Here is a 13,634-nt window from a genome sequence, read left to right on the forward strand (position 1 = left end):
CTCACTGCCCCGCCTCCTCTCTCCCCCTCACTGCCCCGCCTCCTCTCTCCCCCACTGCCCCGCATCCTCTCTCCCCCTCATTGCCCCGCATCCTCTCTCCCCCACTGCCCCGCCTCCTCTCTCCCCCTCACTGCCCCGCCTCCTCTCTCCCCCCACTGCCCCGCCTCCTATCTCCGCCTCACTGCCCCACCTCCTCTCTCCACCTCACTGCCCCGCCTCCTCTCTCCCTCCCACTGCCCCGCCTCCTCTCTCCCCCTCACTGCCCCGCCTCCTCTCTCCCCCTCACTGCCCCGCCTCCTCTCTCCCCCACTGCCCCGCCTCCTCTCTCCCCCTCACTGCCCCGCCTCCTCTCTCCCTCCCACTGCCCCGCCTCCTCTCTACCCCTCACTGCCACACCTCCTCTCTCCCTCCCACTGCCCCGCCTCCTCTCTCCCCCTCACTGCCCCGCCTCCTCTCTCCCCCCTCACTGCCCCGCCTCCTCCCTCCCCCCTCACTGCCCCGCCTCCTCTCTCCCCTCAATGCCCCGCCTCCTCCCTCCCCCTCACTGCCCCACCTCCTCTCTCCCCCTCACTGCCCCGCCTCTTCTCTCCCTCCCACTGCCGCGCCTCCTCTCTCCCCTCACTGCCCCGCCTCTTCTCTCCCTCCCACTGCCCCGCCTCCTCTCTCCCCCTCACTGCCCCGCCTCCTCTCTCCCCCTCACTGCCCCGCCTCCGCTCTCCACCTCACTGCCCCGCCTCCTCTCTCCCCCTCACTGCCCCGCCTCCTCTCCCCCTCACTGCCCCGCCTCCTCTCTCCCCCTCACTGCCCCGCCTCCTCCCTCCCCCTCACTGCCCCGCCTCCTCACTCCCCTCACTGCCCCGCCTCCTCTCTCCCTCCCACTGCCCCGCCTCCTCTCTCCCCCTCACTGCCCCGCTTCCTCTCTCCCCCTCACTGCCCCGCCTCCGCTCTCCCCCTCACTGCCCCGCCTCCTCTCTCCCCCTCACTGCCCCGCCTCCTCCCTCCCCCTCACTGCCCCGCCTCCTCTCTCCCCCTCACTGCCCCGCCTCCTCCCTCCCCCTCATTGCCCCGCCTCCTCTCTCCCCCTCACTGCCCCGCCTCCTCTCTCCCCCTCACTGCCCCGCCTCCTCTCTCCCCCTCACTGCCCCGCCTCCTCTCTCCCCCTCACTGCCCCGCCTCCTCTCTCCCTCCCACTGCCCCGCCTCCTCTCTCCATCACTGCCCCGCCTCCTCCCTCCCCCCACTGGCCCGCCTCCTCCCTCCCCCTCACTGCCCCGCCTCCTCTCTCCCCCCACTGGCCCGCCTCCTCCCTCCCCCTCACTGCCCCGCCTCCTCTCTCCCCCTCACTGCCCCGCCTCCTCTCCCCCTCACTGCCCCGCCTCCTCTCCCCCTCACTGCCCCACCTCCTCTCCCCCTCACTGCCCCGCCTCCTCTCTCCCCCTCACTGCCCCGCCTCCTCTCTCCCCGTCATTGCCCCACCTCCTCCCTCCCCCTCACTGCCCCGCCTCCTCTCTCCCCCTCACTGCCCCGCCTTCTCTCTCCATCACTGCCCCGCCTCCTCTATCCCCCCACTCGCCCGCCTCCTCCCTCCCCCTCACTGCCCCACCTCCTCTCTCCCCCTCACTGCCCCGCCTCCTCTCCCCCTCACTGCCCCGCCTCCTCACTCCCCTCACTGCCCCGCCTCCTCTCTCCCCCCACTGCCCCGCCTCCTCTCTCCCCCACACTGCCCCGCCTCCTCTCTCCCCTCACTGCCCCGCCTCCTCTCTCCCCTCACTGCCCCGCCTCCTCTCTCCCCCCACTGCCCCGCCTCCTCTCTCCCCCACACTGCCCCGCCTCCTCTCTCCCCTCACTGCCCCGCCTCCTCTCTCCCCTCAATGCCCCGCCTCCTCTCTCCCCCTCACTGCCCCGCCTCCTCACTCCCCTCACTGCCCCGCCTCCTCTCTCCCCCTCACTGCCCCGCCTCCTCCCTCCCCCTCACTGCCCCGCCTCCTCTCTCCCCCTCACTGCCCCGCCTCCTCTCTCCCCCTCACTGCCCCACCTCCTCTCCCCCTCACTGCCCCGCCTCCTCTCTCCCCCTCACTGCCCCGCCTCCTCTCTCCCCCTCACTGCCCCGCCTCCTCTCTCCCCCTCACTGCCCCGCCTCCTCTCTCCATCACTGCCCCGCCTCCTCCCTCCCCCTCACTGCCCAGCCTCCTCCCTCCCCCTCACTGCCCCGCCTCCTCTCTCCCCCTCACTGCCCCGCCTCCTCTCTCCATTACTGCCCCGCCTCCTCTCTCCCCCCACTGCCCCGCCTCCTCCCTCCCCCTCACTGCCCCGCCTCCTCTCTCCCCCTCACTGCCCCGCCTCCTCTCTCCCCCGCACTGCCCCGCATCCTCCCTCCCCCCCACTGCCCCGCCTCCTCTCTCCCCCACAGCTCCGCATCCTCTCTCCCCCTAACTGCCCCGCCTCCTCTCTCCCCCTCACTGCCCCGCCTCCTCTCTCCCCCTCACTGCCCCACCTCTTCTCTCCCCTCACTGCCCCACCTCCTCTCTCCCCCTCACTGCCCCGCCTCCTCTCCCCCTCACTGCCCCACCTCCTCTCCCCCTCACTGCCCCGCCTCCTCTCTCCCCCTCACTGCCCCGCCTCCTCTCTCCCCCCCACTGCCCCGCCTCCTCTCTCCCCCTCACTGCCCCGCCTCCTCTCTCCCCCTCACTGCCCCGCCTCCTCTCTCCCTCCCACTGCCCCGCCTCCTCCCTCCCCCTCTCTGCCCCCGCCTCCTCTCTCCATCACTGCCCCGCCTTCTCTCTCCCCGCACTGCCCCGCCTCCTCCCTACCCCTCACTGCCCCCGCCTCCTCTCTCCCCTCACTGCCCCGCCTCCTCTCCCCCTCACTGCCCCGCCTCCTCTCCCCCTCACTGCCCCGCCTCCTCTCTCCCCCTCACTGCCCCGCCTCCTCTCTCCCCCTCACTGCCCCGCCTCCTCTCTCCATCACTGCCCCGCCTCCTCTCTCCCCTCACTGCCCCACCTCCTCCCTCCCCCTCACTGCCCCGCCTCCTCTCTCCCCCTCACTGCCCCGCCTCCTCTCTCCATCACTGCCCCGCCTCCTCTCTCCCCCACTGGCCCGCCTCCTCCCTCCCCCTCACTGCCCCGCCTCCTCTCTCCCCCCACTGGCCCGCCTGCTCCCTCCCCCTCACTGCCCCGCCTCCTCTCTCCCCCTCACTGCCCCGCCTCCTCTCCCCCTCACTGCCCCGCCTCCTCTCCCCCTCACTGCCCCACCTCCTCTCCCCATCACTGCCCCGCCTCCGCTCTCCCCCTCACTGCCCCGCCTCCTCTCTCCCCCTCGCTGCCCCGCCTCCTCTCTCCCCCTCACTGCCCCGCCTCCTCTCTCCATCACTGCCCCGCCTCCTCTCTCCCCCCACTGGCCCGCATCCTCCCTCCCCCTCACTGCCCCGCCTCCTCTCTCCCCCTCACTGCCCCGCCTCCTCTCTCGCCCTCACTGCCCCGCCTCCTCTCCCTCTCACTGCCCCGCCTCCTCTCTCCCCCTCACTGCCCCGCCTCCTCCCTCCCCCTCACTGCCCCGCCTCCTCTCTCCACCTCAATGCCCCGCCTCCTCTCTCCCCTCAATGCCCCGCCTCCTCTCTCCCCTCACTGCCCCGCCTCCTCTCTCCCCTCACTGCCCCGCCTCCTCTCTCCCCCCACTGCCCCGCCTCCTCTCTCCCCCACACTGCCCCGCCTCCTCTCTCCCCCCACTGCCCCGCCTCCTCTCTCCCCCACACTGCCCCGCCTCCTCTCTCCCCTCACTGCCCCGCCTCCTCACTCCCCTCACTGCCCCGCCTCCTCTCTCCCCACACTGCCCCGCCTCCTCTCTCCCCCACACTGCCCCGCCTCCTCTCTCCCCTCACTGCCCCGCCTCCTCTCTCCCCTCACTGCCCCCGCCTCCTCTCTCCCCCCACTGCCCCGCCTCCTCTCTCCCCCACACTGCCCCGCCTCCTCTCTCCCCTCACTGCCCCGCCTCCTCTCTCCCCTCAATGCCCCGCCTCCTCTCTCCCCCTCACTGCCCCGCCTCCTCACTCCCCTCACTGCCCCGCCTCCTCTCTCCCCCTCACTGCCCCGCCTCCTCCCTCCCCCTCACTGCCCCGCCTCCTCTCTCCCCCTCACTGCCCCGCCTCCTCTCTCCCCCTCACTGCCCCGCCTCCTCTCTCCCCCTCACTGCCCCGCCTCCTCTCTCCCCCTCACTGCCCCACCTCCTCCCTCCCCCTCACTGCCCCGCCTCCTCTCTCACCCTCACTGCCCCGCCTCCTCTCTCCCTCCCACTGCCCCGCCTCCTCTCTCCCCCTCACTGCCCCGCCTCCTCTCTCCCTCCCACTGCACCGCCTCCTCTCTCCCCCTCACTGCCCCGCCTCCTCTCTCCCCCTCACTGCCCCGCCTCCTCTCTCCCCCACTGCCCCGCATCCTCTCTCCCCCTCATTGCCCCGCATCCTCTCTCCCCCACTGCCCCGCCTCCTCTCTCCCCCTCACTGCCCCGCCTCCTCTCTCCCCCCACTGCCCCGCCTCCTATCTCCGCCTCACTGCCCCACCTCCTCTCTCCCCCTCACTGCCCCGCCTCCTCTCTCCCTCCCACTGCCCCGCCTCCTCTCTCCCCCTCACTGCCCCGCCTCCTCTCTCCCCCTCACTGCCCCGCCTCCTCTCTCCCCCACTGCCCCGCCTCCTCTATCCCCCTCACTGCCCCGCCTCCTCTCTCCCTCCCACTGCCCCGCCTCCTCTCTACCCCTCACTGCCACACCTCCTCTCTCCCTCCCACTGCCCCGCCTCCTCTCTCCCCCTCACTGCCCCGCCTCCTCTCTCCCCCTCAATGGCCCGCCTCCTCTCTCCCCCTCACTGCCCCCGCCTCCTCACTCCCCTCACTGCCCCGCCTCCTCTCTCCCCCCACTGCCCCGCCTCCTCTCTCCCCCACACTGCCCCGCCTCCTCTCTCCCCTCACTGCCCCGCCTTCTCACTCCCCTCACTGCCCCGCCTCCTCTCTCCCCCCACTGCCCCGCCTCCTCTCTCCCCCACACTGCCCCGCCTCCTCTCTCCCCTCACTGCCCCGCCTCCTCTCTCCCCTCACTGCCCCGCCTCCTCTCTCCCCCCACTGCCCCGCCTCCTCTCTCCCCCACACTGCCCCGCCTCCTCTCTCCCCTCACTGCCCCGCCTCCTCTCTCCCCTCAATGCCCCGCCTCCTCTCTCCCCCTCACTGCCCCGCCTCCTCACTCCCCTCACTGCCCCGCCTCCTCTCTCCCCCTCACTGCCCCGCCTCCTCCCTCCCCCTCACTGCCCCGCCTCCTCTCTCCCCCTCACTGCCCCGCCTCCTCTCTCCCCCTCACTGCCCCACCTCCTCTCCCCCTCACTGCCCCGCCTCCTCTCTCCCCCTCACTGCCCCGCCTCCTCTCTCCCCCTCACTGCCCCACCTCCTCTCTCCCCCTCACTGCCCCACCTCCTCCCTCCCCCTCACTGCCCCGCCTCCTCTCTCCCCCTCACTGCCCCGCCTCCTCTCTCCCTCCCACTGCCCCGCCTCCTCTCTCCCCCTCACTGCCCCGCCTCCTCTCTCCCTCCCACTGCACCGCCTCCTCTCTCCCCCTCACTGCCCCGCCTCCTCTCTCCCCCTCACTGCCCCCGCCTCCTCTCTCCCCCACTGCCCCGCATCCTCTCTCCCCCTCATTGCCCCGCATCCTCTCTCCCCCACTGCCCCGCCTCCTCTCTCCCCCTCACTGCCCCGCCTCCTCTCTCCCCCCACTGCCCCGCCTCCTATCTCCGCCTCACTGCCCCACCTCCTCTCTCCCCCTCACTGCCCCGCCTCCTCTCTCCCTCCCACTGCGCCGCCTCCTCTCTCCCCCACTGCCCCGCCTCCTCTCTCCCCCTCACTGCCCCGCCTCCTCTCTCCCCCCACTGCCCCGCCTCCTATCTCCGCCTCACTGCCCCACCTCCTCTCTCCCCCTCACTGCCCCGCCTCCTCTCTCCCTCCCACTGCCCCGCCTCCTCTCTCCCCCTCACTGCCCCGCCTCCTCTCTCCCTCCCACTGCGCCGCCTCCTCTCTCCCCCTCACTGCCCCGCCTCCTCTCTCCCCCTCACTGCCCCGCCTCCACTCTCCCCCTCACTGCCCCGCCTCCTCTCTCCCGCTCACTGCCCCGCCTCCTCTCTCCCCCTCACTGCCCCGCCTCCTCTCTCCCTCCCACTGCCCCGCCTCCTCTCTACCCCTCACTGTCCCGCCTCCTCTCTCCCTCCCACTGCCCCGCCTCCTCTCACCCCCTCACTGCCCCACCTCCTCTCTCCCCCTCACTGCCCCGCCTCTTCTCTCCCTCCCACTGCCCCGCCTCCTCTCTCCCCCTCACTGCCCCGCCTCCTCTCTCCCCCTCACTGCCCCGCCTCCGCTCTCCCCCTCACTGCCCCGCCTCCTCTCTCCCCCTCACTGCCCCGCCTCCTCCCTCCCCCTCACTGCCCCGCCTCCTCTCTCCCCCTCACTGCCCCGCCTCCTCCCTCACCCTCACTGCCCCGCCTCCTCTCTCCCCCTCACTGCCCCGCCTCCTCTCTCCCCCTCACTGCCCCGCCTCCTCTCTCCCCCTCACTGCCCCGCCTCCTCTCTCCCCCTCACTGCCCCGCCTCCTCTCTCCCTCCCACTGCCCCGCCTCCTCTCTCCATCACTGCCCCGCCTCCTCCCTCCCCCCACTGGCCCGCCTCCTCCCTCCCCCTCACTGCCCCGCCTCCTCTCTCCCCCCACTGGCCCGCCTCCTCCCTCCCCCTCACTGCCCCGCCTCCTCTCTCCCCCTCACTGCCCCGCCTCCTCTCCCCCTCACTGCCCCGCCTCCTCTCCCCCTCACTGCCCCACCTCCTCTCCCCTCACTGCCCCGCCTCCTCTCTCCCCCTCACTGCCCCGCCTCCTCTCTCCCCGTCACTGCCCCACCTCCTCCCTCCCCCTCACTGCCCCGCCTCCTCTCTCCCCCTCACTGCCCCGCCTCCTCTCTCCATCACTGCCCCGCCTCCTCTCTCCCCCCACTGCCCCGCCTCCTCTCTCCCCCTCACTGCCCCGCCGCCTCTCTCCCCCTCACTGCCCCGCCTCCTCTCTCCCTCCCACTGCCCCGCCTCCTCTCTCCACCTCAATGCCCCGCCTCCTCTCTCCCCTCAATGCCCCGCCTCCTCTCTCCCCTCACTGCCCCGCCTCCTCTCTCCCCTCACTGCCCCGCCTCCTCTCTCCCCCCACTGCCCCGCCTCCTCTCTCCCCCACACTGCCCCGCCTCCTCTCTCCCCCCACTGCCCCGCCTCCTCTCTCCCCCACACTGCCCCGCCTCCTCTCTCCCCTCACTGCCCCGCCTCCTCACTCCCCTCACTGCCCCGCCTCCTCTCTCCCCCCACTGCCCCGCCTCCTCTCTCCCCCACACTGCCCCGCCTCCTCTCTCCCCTCACTGCCCCGCCTCCTCTCTCCCCTCACTGCCCCGCCTCCTCTCTCCCCCCACTGCCCCGCCTCCTCTCTCCCCCACACTGCCCCGCCTCCTCTCTCCCCTCACTGCCCCGCCTCCTCTCTCCCCTCAATGCCCCGCCTCCTCTCTCCCCCTCACTGCCCCGCCTCCTCACTCCCCTCACTGCCCCGCCTCCTCTCTCCCCCTCACTGCCCCGCCTCCTCCCTCCCCCTCACTGCCCCACCTCCTCTCTCCCCCTCACTGCCCCGCCTCCTCTCTCCCCCTCACTGCCCCGCCTCCTCTCTCCCCCTCACTGCCCCGCCTCCTCTCTCCCCCTCACTGCCCCGCCTCCTCTCTCCCCCTCACTGCCCCGCCTCCTCTCTCCCCCTCACTGCCCCGCCTCCTCTCTCCCTCCCACTGCCCCGCCTCCTCTCTCCATCACTGCCCCGCCTCCTCCCTCCCCCCACTGGCCCGCCTCCTCCCTCCCCCTCACTGCCCCGCCTCCTCTCTCCCCCCACTGGCCCGCCTCCTCCCTCCCCCTCACTGCCCCGCCTCCTCTCTCCCCCTCACTGCCCCGCCTCCTCTCCCCCTCACTGCCCCGCCTCCTCTCCCCCTCACTGCCCCACCTCCTCTCCCCCTCACTGCCCCGCCTCCTCTCTCCCCCTCACTGCCCCGCCTCCTCTCTCCCCGTCACTGCCCCACCTCCTCCCTCCCCCTCACTGCCCCGCCTCCTCTCTCCCCCTCACTGCCCCGCCTCCTCTCTCCATCACTGCCCCGCCTCCTCTCTCCCCCCACTGCCCCGCCTCCTCTCTCCCCCCTCACTGCCCCGCCGCCTCTCTCCCCCTCACTGCCCCGCCTCCTCTCTCCCTCCCACTGCCCCGCCTCCTCTCTCCACCTCAATGCCCCGCCTCCTCTCTCCCCTCAATGCCCCGCCTCCTCTCTCCCCTCACTGCCCCGCCTCCTCTCTCCCCTCACTGCCCCGCCTCCTCTCTCCCCCCACTGCCCCGCCTCCTCTCTCCCCCACACTGCCCCGCCTCCTCTCTCCCCCCACTGCCCCGCCTCCTCTCTCCCCCACACTGCCCCGCCTCCTCTCTCCCCTCACTGCCCCGCCTCCTCACTCCCCTCACTGCCCCGCCTCCTCTCTCCCCCCACTGCCCCGCCTCCTCTCTCCCCCACACTGCCCCGCCTCCTCTCTCCCCTCACTGCCCCGCCTCCTCTCTCCCCTCACTGCCCCGCCTCCTCTCTCCCCCCACTGCCCCGCCTCCTCTCTCCCCCACACTGCCCCGCCTCCTCTCTCCCCTCACTGCCCCGCCTCCTCTCTCCCCTCAATGCCCCGCCTCCTCTCTCCCCCTCACTGCCCCGCCTCCTCACTCCCCTCACTGCCCCGCCTCCTCTCTCCCCCTCACTGCCCCGCCTCCTCCCTCCCCCTCACTGCCCCGCCTCCTCTCTCCCCCTCACTGCCCCGCCTCCTCTCTCCCCCTCACTGCCCCGCCTCCTCTCTCCCCCTCACTGCCCCGCCTCCTCTCTCCCCCTCACTGCCCCACCTCCTCCCTCCCCCTCACTGCCCCGCCTCCTCTCTCACCCTCACTGCCCCGCCTCCTCTCTCCCTCCCACTGCCCCGCCTCCTCTCTCCCCCTCACTGCCCCGCCTCCTCTCTCCCTCCCACTGCACCGCCTCCTCTCTCCCCCTCACTGCCCCGCCTCCTCTCTCCCCCTCACTGCCCCGCCTCCTCTCTCCCCCACTGCCCCGCATCCTCTCTCCCCCTCATTGCCCCGCATCCTCTCTCCCCCACTGCCCCGCCTCCTCTCTCCCCCTCACTGCCCCGCCTCCTCTCTCCCCCCACTGCCCCGCCTCCTATCTCCGCCTCACTGCCCCACCTCCTCTCTCCCCCTCACTGCCCCGCCTCCTCTCTCCCTCCCACTGCCCCGCCTCCTCTCTCCCCCTCACTGCACCGCCTCCTCTCTCCCCCTCACTGTCCCGCCTCCTCTCTCCCCCACTGCCCCGCCTCCTCTATCCCCCTCACTGCCCCGCCTCCTCTCTCCCTCCCACTGCCCCGCCTCCTCTCTACCCCTCACTGCCACACCTCCTCTCTCCCTCCCACTGCCCCGCCTCCTCTCTCCCCCTCACTGCCCCGCCTCCTCTCTCCCCTCAATGGCCCGCCTCCTCTCTCCCCCTCACTGCCCCGCCTCCTCACTCCCCTCACTGCCCCGCCTCCTCTCTCCCCCCACTGCCCCGCCTCCTCTCTCCCCCACACTGCCCCGCCTCCTCTCTCCCCTCACTGCCCCGCCTTCTCACTCCCCTCACTGCCCCGCCTCCTCTCTCCCCCCCACTGCCCCGCCTCCTCTCTCCCCCCTCACTGCCCCGCCTCCTCTCTCCCCCCACTGCCCCGCCTCCTCTCTCCCCCACACTGCCCCGCCTCCTCTCTCCCCTCACTGCCCCGCCTCCTCTCTCCCCTCAATGCCCCGCCTCCTCTCTCCCCCTCACTGCCCCGCCTCCTCACTCCCCTCACTGCCCCGCCTCCTCTCTCCCCCTCACTGCCCCGCCTCCTCCCTCCCCCTCACTGCCCCGCCTCCTCTCTCCCCCTCACTGCCCCGCCTCCTCTCTCCCCCTCACTGCCCCACCTCCTCTCCCCCTCACTGCCCCCGCCTCCTCTCTCCCCCTCACTGCCCCGCCTCCTCTCTCCCCCTCACTGCCCCGCCTCCTCTCTCCCCCTCACTGCCCCACCTCCTCCCTCCCCCTCACTGCCCCGCCTCCTCTCTCCCCCTCACTGCCCCGCCTCCTCTCTCCCTCCCACTGCCCCGCCTCCTCTCTCCCCCTCACTGCCCCGCCTCCTCTCTCCCTCCCACTGCACCGCCTCCTCTCTCCCCCTCACTGCCCCGCCTCCTCTCTCCCCCTCACTGCCCCGCCTCCTCTCTCCCCCACTGCCCCGCATCCTCTCTCCCCCTCATTGCCCCGCATCCTCTCTCCCCCACTGCCCCGCCTCCTCTCTCCCCCTCACTGCCCCGCCTCCTCTCTCCCCCCACTGCCCCGCCTCCTATCTCCGCCTCACTGCCCCACCTCCTCTCTCCCCCTCACTGCCCCCGCCTCCTCTCTCCCTCCCACTGCGCCGCCTCCTCTCTCCCCCTCACTGCCCCGCCTCCTCTCTCCCCTCACTGCCCCGCCTCCTCCCTCCCCCTCACTGCCCCGCCTCCACTCTCCCCCTCACTGCCCCGCCTCCTCTCTCCCCGCTCACTGCCCCGCCTCCTCTCTCCCCCTCACTGCCCCGCCTCCTCTCTCCCTCCCACTGCCCCGCCTCCTCTCTACCCCTCACTGTCCCGCCTCCTCTCTCCCTCCCACTGCCCCGCCTCCTCTCTCCCCCTCACTGCCCCACCTCCTCTCTCCCCCTCACTGCCCCGCCTCTTCTCTCCCTCCCACTGCCCCGCCTCCTCTCTCCCCCTCACTGCCCCGCCTCCTCTCTCCCCCTCACTGCCCCGCCTCCGCTCTCCCCCTCACTGCCCCGCCTCCTCTCTCCCCCTCACTGCCCCCGCCTCCTCCCTCCCCCTCACTGCCCCGCCTCCTCTCTCCCCCTCACTGCCCCGCCTCCTCCCTCACCCTCACTGCCCCGCCTCCTCTCTCCCCCTCACTGCCCCGCCTCCTCTCTCCCCCTCACTGCCCCGCCTCCTCTCTCCCCCTCACTGCCCCGCCTCCTCTCTCCCCCTCACTGCCCCGCCTCCTCTCTCCCTCCCACTGCCCCGCCTCCTCTCTCCATCACTGCCCCGCCTCCTCCCTCCCCCCACTGGCCCGCCTCCTCCCTCCCCCTCACTGCCCCGCCTCCTCTCTCCCCCCACTGGCCCGCCTCCTCCCTCCCCCTCACTGCCCCGCCTCCTCTCTCCCCCTCACTGCCCCGCCTCCTCTCCCCCTCACTGCCCCGCCTCCTCTCCCCCTCACTGCCCCACCTCCTCTCCCCCTCACTGCCCCGCCTCCTCTCTCCCCCTCACTGCCCCGCCTCCTCTCTCCCCGTCACTGCCCCACCTCCTCCCTCCCCCTCACTGCCCCGCCTCCTCTCTCCCCCTCACTGCCCCGCCTCCTCTCTCCATCACTGCCCCGCCTCCTCTCTCCCCCCCACTGCCCCGCCTCCTCTCTCCCCCTCACTGCCCCGCCGCCTCTCTCCCCCTCACTGCCCCGCCTCCTCTCTCCCTCCCACTGCCCCGCCTCCTCTCTCCACCTCAATGCCCCGCCTCCTCTCTCCCCTCAATGCCCCGCCTCCTCTCTCCCCTCACTGCCCCGCCTCCTCTCTCCCCTCACTGCCCCGCCTCCTCTCTCCCCCCACTGCCCCGCCTCCTCTCTCCCCCACACTGCCCCGCCTCCTCTCTCCCCCCACTGCCCCGCCTCCTCTCTCCCCCACACTGCCCCGCCTCCTCTCTCCCCTCACTGCCCCGCCTCCTCACTCCCCTCACTGCCCCGCCTCCTCTCTCCCCCCACTGCCCCGCCTCCTCTCTCCCCCACACTGCCCCGCCTCCTCTCTCCCCTCACTGCCCCGCCTCCTCTCTCCCCTCACTGCCCCGCCTCCTCTCTCCCCCCACTGCCCCGCCTCCTCTCTCCCCCACACTGCCCCGCCTCCTCTCTCCCCTCACTGCCCCGCCTCCTCTCTCCCCTCAATGCCCCGCCTCCTCTCTCCCCCCTCACTGCCCCGCCTCCTCACTCCCCTCACTGCCCCGCCTCCTCTCTCCCCCTCACTGCCCCGCCTCCTCCCTCCCCCTCACTGCCCCGCCTCCTCTCTCCCCCTCACTGCCCCGCCTCCTCTCTCCCCCTCACTGCCCCGCCTCCTCTCTCCCCCTCACTGCCCCGCCTCCTCTCTCCCCCTCACTGCCCCACCTCCTCCCTCCCCCTCACTGCCCCGCCTCCTCTCTCACCCTCACTGCCCCGCCTCCTCTCTCCCTCCCACTGCCCCGCCTCCTCTCTCCCCCTCACTGCCCCGCCTCCTCTCTCCCTCCCACTGCACCGCCTCCTCTCTCCCCCTCACTGCCCCGCCTCCTCTCTCCCCCTCACTGCCCCGCCTCCTCTCTCCCCCCACTGCCCCGCCTCCTATCTCCGCCTCACTGCCCCACCTCCTCTCTCCCCCTCACTGCCCCGCCTCCTCTCTCCCTCCCACTGCCCCGCCTCCTCTCTCCCCCTCACTGCACCGCCTCCTCTCTCCCCCTCACTGCCCCGCCTCCTCTCTCCCCCACTGCCCCGCCTCCTCTATCCCCCTCACTGCCCCGCCTCCTCTCTCCCTCCCACTGCCCCGCCTCCTCTCTACCCCTCACTGCCACACCTCCTCTCTCCCTCCCACTGCCCCGCCTCCTCTCTCCCCCTCACTGCCCCGCCTCCTCTCTCCCCTCAATGGCCCGCCTCCTCTCTCCCCCTCACTGCCCCGCCTCCTCACTCCCCTCACTGCCCCGCCTCCTCTCTCCCCCCACTGCCCCGCCTCCTCTCTCCCCCACACTGCCCCGCCTCCTCTCTCCCCTCACTGCCCCGCCTTCTCACTCCCCTCACTGCCCCACCTCCTCTCTCCCCCCACTGCCCCGCCTCCTCTCTCCCCCTCACTGCCCCGCCTCCTCTCTCCCCTCACTGCCCCGCCTCCTCTCTCCCCTCACTGCCCCGCCTCCTCTCTCCCCCCACTGCCCCGCCTCCTCTCTCCCCCACACTGCCCCGCCTCCTCTCTCCCCTCACTGCCCCGCCTCCTCTCTCCCCTCAATGCCCCGCCTCCTCTCTCCCCCTCACTGCCCCGCCTCCTCACTCCCCTCACTGCCCCGCCTCCTCTCTCCCCCTCACTGCCCCGCCTCCTCCCTCCCCCTCACTGCCCCGCCTCCTCTCTCCCCCTCACTGCCCCGCCTCCTCTCTCCCCCTCACTGCCCCACCTCCTCTCCCCCTCACTGCCCCGCCTCCTCTCTCCCCCTCACTGCCCCGCCTCCTCTCTCCCCCTCACTGCCCCGCCTCCTCTCTCCCCCTCACTGCCCCACCTCCTCCCTCCCCCTCACTGCCCCGCCTCCTCTCTCCCCCTCACTGCCCCGCCTCCTCTCTCCCTCCCACTGCCCCGCCTCCTCTCTCCCCCTCACTGCCCCGCCTCCTCTCTCCCTCCCACTGCACCGCCTCCTCTCTCCCCCTCACTGCCCCGCCTCCTCTCTCCCCCTCACTGCCCCGCCTCCTCTCTCCCCCACTGCCCCGCATCCTCTCTCCCCCTCATTGCCCCGCATCCTCTCTCCCCCACT

This window comes from Chiloscyllium plagiosum, unplaced genomic scaffold (assembly GCF_037043375.1).
Source record: "Chiloscyllium plagiosum isolate Xiang-an unplaced genomic scaffold, Cpla_swu_hap1 HiC_scaffold_3, whole genome shotgun sequence".
Classification (NCBI taxonomy): domain Eukaryota; kingdom Metazoa; phylum Chordata; class Chondrichthyes; order Orectolobiformes; family Hemiscylliidae; genus Chiloscyllium; species Chiloscyllium plagiosum.